The 3829-nt window shown below is 42.3% G+C and overlaps 1 pseudogene across 1 annotated transcript; it reads right to left on the reverse strand.

The window, feature by feature from the left end:
• Nucleotides 1-243: 243 nt before the first annotated feature.
• On the reverse strand, nt 244-3466 carry LOC308343288 (annotated as a pseudogene). Its single transcript has 2 exons — nt 3276-3466; nt 244-601 (listed from the first exon to the last, which is right to left on the reverse strand). The product of its transcript is annotated as an uncharacterized misc_RNA (transcript).
• Between the last annotated feature and the right edge of the window lie 363 nt (nt 3467-3829).

Consider the following 3829-nt stretch of genomic DNA (forward strand, 5'->3'; position numbering starts at 1 on the left):
GATTGAAGTTTTTTTCCTTTTTTAAAGACAGTTGAAAATTTTATTTTCACATTTCACAATACAAATGAAGATTGCCTTTTTTTTTTGGTCCCACTACTCCCCTGAAAAAACTATTCTCTCTTTGATAGGAAGGGGATACAAGTCTTCCCTATCCTCCTGTTAGAAAACACCCAGTCACAGCACCATGGTTTCCTGGTTAACTAGAACAAATATAAAATGAATATAAAGAGGTTCCTGCCTGTCCTATCTGTCTGGTAAAGTCATTCCTGGCTGAGTGGGCACCATGATGGGACGGGCAGGCTGTCTCATCTTTGGGGGCCCAGGCATCATTGCCTCCCATAGGGGGCCTCATTCCAGGAGCAGGTCCCACTGGGATCATCCAGGAGGGTCCATCACTGGCATCATGGGAGGACCCCCCCATATGGGGCTCTGGCCTCATGCCAGGATGAGGAGGAGCAGGGAGACTGGGGGGAGGTGGGATCATTGCCCTGTAGGAAGAGGAGCAGAGAATAGAGTAGAAGGTATCTTTCCTTGTCGAATTGCAGTGGTTGTTTTGTCCATCAAGTTCTGAGCCTGCTCTTCCACCCTTTTCCTTTCCTTTCTTTTTTTTTTTTTTTAAAGATTTTATTTACTTATTTGACAGACAGAGATCACAAGTAGGCAGAGAGGCAGGCAGAGAGAGAAGAGGAAGCAGGTTCCCCGATGAGCAGAGAGCCTGATGCGGGGCTCGATCCCAGAACCCTGGGATCATGACCTGAGCCGAAGGCAGAGGCTTTAACCCACTGAGCCACCCAGGTGTCCCCAGGGTTGGAGTTTTTTTTTTTTTTTTTTCTTGAAGTATAAAACATTTTATTTTTATCTGTTTTTCTAGTTTTTAGAAATGATAAAAATGTACTAGTTGTAAAATAAATTAAAATTCACCATATGGAAAATAAACATATAGATGTTTATCTTGTGCCAATGATTCTCATTAATTTTTTTTTAATTTTTACTTTTTTAAATTTCTTTTCAGTGTTCCAGAATTCATTGTTTATGCACCACACCCAGAGCTCCATGCCATATGTGCCCTCTATAATACCCACCACCAGGCTCACCCAACTTCCCACCCCCCGCCCCTCCAAAACCCTCAGATTGTTTTTCAGAATCCATATTCTCTCATGGTTCATCTCCCCCTACGATCTCCCCCAACTCCCTTCTTCTCTCCATCTCCCCATGTCCTCCGTGTTATTTCTTATGCTCCACAAATAAGTGAAACCATATGATAATTGACTCTCTCTGCTTGACTTATTTCACTCAGCATAATCTCCTCCAGTCCCATCCATGTTGATACAAAAGTTGGGTATTCATCCTTTCTGAGGGTTGAAGTTTTTGATAATCTTCTTCTAAACTCTTTTTAAAAAGGTTAAGAGCCTAGATAATAATGCCATCTGTATAAATAAAATTGAAAATTGAAGAGGGACATTGATGATACTTCTGAGGAAAAGTCTCACTACTTTGAAGAAAGAAGAATGGATTTATATATGTATAACTGTATGTATGTATTTACTTATTTATTTTAAAGTCTCTTCAAAAAGTCCTTGGGAGTGCCACTGGATAATTCTTTGTTAGCCTGGTTTGTTCAAGTAATAAATGAATAATACATAAATACAACTGCATGCTTAATAGAATAAAACTACATGTTCGATAAGGTAGTATGAATGCATTCGAATTGAGAGAAAGAGAACAAAAGACATTTACATTATAACACTTAAAATGTGTAATAATGGAACTGAGTAAATGTTGAAAACTGCAAAAAGTCATCTAAATATCCAAGAAGAGTTTGTTCTTAACATCTCTCCAGGTGACACACTGCAGTGGAAGGATCTGGATCCCCAGGCCACACTTGGTAGTGGAGTAGGGGATGATATTGCCCCATGATATCCCTTAGTCCCTGCAGGGGCTCTTCTCCTATTGGTTGAGTGTGGTGTGGGAGTATGCCTCAAGGTGGGGTAAATCACCTTTTAAAGGAAAATGCTTCTATTATCCACTGGGGAGCATGCTCACTAGTGCCCTGGCTTTTGACAGGAGGGGAAAAGCCAGTGAGGGCTGGTTTGTTCCTGAAAGGGAGGAAAATTGCTGGGATGTGTGTGGGAGATTGAGAGAGTGTCCAGGTGTGGAGCATTTAAGGCTTGAGGTGACCCTCCTTTACCTACAATTCTTTAGTCCTTGCTAGATTCCTTAAATGCTGGGGGAGAATGATATTTTCGTTTGCTCCTTTGTTTTTGGAAACCAGTGAACAGTCAGGGTTTTGTGAGTGGTTTACACTGGTGGAACAGAGATCCAGGCACAAATATAGGAGCTAGACATAAGAAGTCAGCCCTGTAGATTTCGCTTGATCCAGTTTGTGACAAAAAGCAAACCTTTGTTGGAGGTAATGACTCCTGTCTTGTGACGGAGCAAAATTATGAAAAGTAAGGGAGACAATGAGAATTTTAAATCCTAGGTGACTTCACAGAGCATCAAGCCAAACATCTTTTGAGAACTTCCTTATTTTAGACTTTTCCGTTTTATGAAACAATACAATCCCTTTATTTTATAAATCATTTGTAATAGAGTTGTCTGTTACTTGTGGTAGAAACATCCTAACCGATACAAGCAATAAAAAGAGTGTTGTTACCCTGTGTGTAGACCATGCTCTTTAGATCTTAGGTCAGGAATCTGTGAGTCAGCCAAATGGTTCTGGAAGAAACTGTTTCAGACTGGGGGGAGGGGGGTGTTCACTGCACTGGTCACAAAGCCAGACTCCCCACTGGATCATTATCTTGGTCTGGCTCCAGCTGCTTCCTAGCTCCCTAGAGACAAGAGGGAGTCACTAGAAAGAAGGTTCTGTTACTCTGCCTCTGTGCTCTTACCAGGAAAGACTGCTGTCAAAGGTGCTTTGAGAACAGAGTTCCCAATTCCAGTTCGTTCGGGACTTTCCCAGCTTTTGTCCTGGAAAGTCCTAAGTTTTGGAAAGCTCTTCTTGGATGGTCGGTTGCCCTAGAGTCCTTTGGAACTTGATGTGGGGCTAGTGGTTAGGGACCTTGCAGGAAGTGGTGGTCTCTGGGACTCAGCACTAGTACCAGGGCAGGTCCAAGGAGGCACAATGGAAGCAAGTTTGGATCCTGTGTTTTACATAGGACACTGACTTTTCTCTCATTTCAAACTGGATTCCAGGATCCCTTGATTCAAAGAAAGGACAGAACTGTTACTACTAAGTTTCCTGATCACAGTGAGCTATCAGGAGGCCAACAGACCTCACTTCTTGTTCTGCGGACAGAGATAAAGGGGTTAGAATAAGAGGTGCCGTGGGGTGGCCGCAGAGGCTTGGCAGTGGAGTAGGTGTCTTCCTACCCCCACCTGCCACAGCAAAAAGCTGGCTGTTTAATTTGACTTTCTCCTGGTAGGAAGCAAAGCACATTCCATAGTGCCTGATGCAAGAGGCCATCGCTTTTTGAAAGTAAATAAGGGTGAGGCAATCAAATTATGTTACCAAAAAAATTCCACTGATTACAACTCAAAATGTGTGTACATGAGGGAAAGACCCCCTGTTTAAAGGTATGAAGAGATAAAGTAATGCTGTGGACCACATCAGGAGCCACGACCTGTCCTTTTGCAGGAATTAGAAAATAAAGCAGTGACACTCTTTCATTATAGTAAAGGCCCTCCAAAACATGGGGTGAACACCTGCTGATGTAAATTCGTGAAAAATAGAGCTGAAGAGGTAGAAATATCTACAGAATTGTCAGTAACAGCTGTGGAGGTAATGTTGTAACATCAAAGAATGGACGATTGACCTTTGACCTTGGTG

This window comes from Martes martes, assembly GCF_963455335.1.
Source record: "Martes martes genome assembly, chromosome: 5".
In the NCBI taxonomy this organism is placed as follows: domain Eukaryota; kingdom Metazoa; phylum Chordata; class Mammalia; order Carnivora; family Mustelidae; genus Martes; species Martes martes.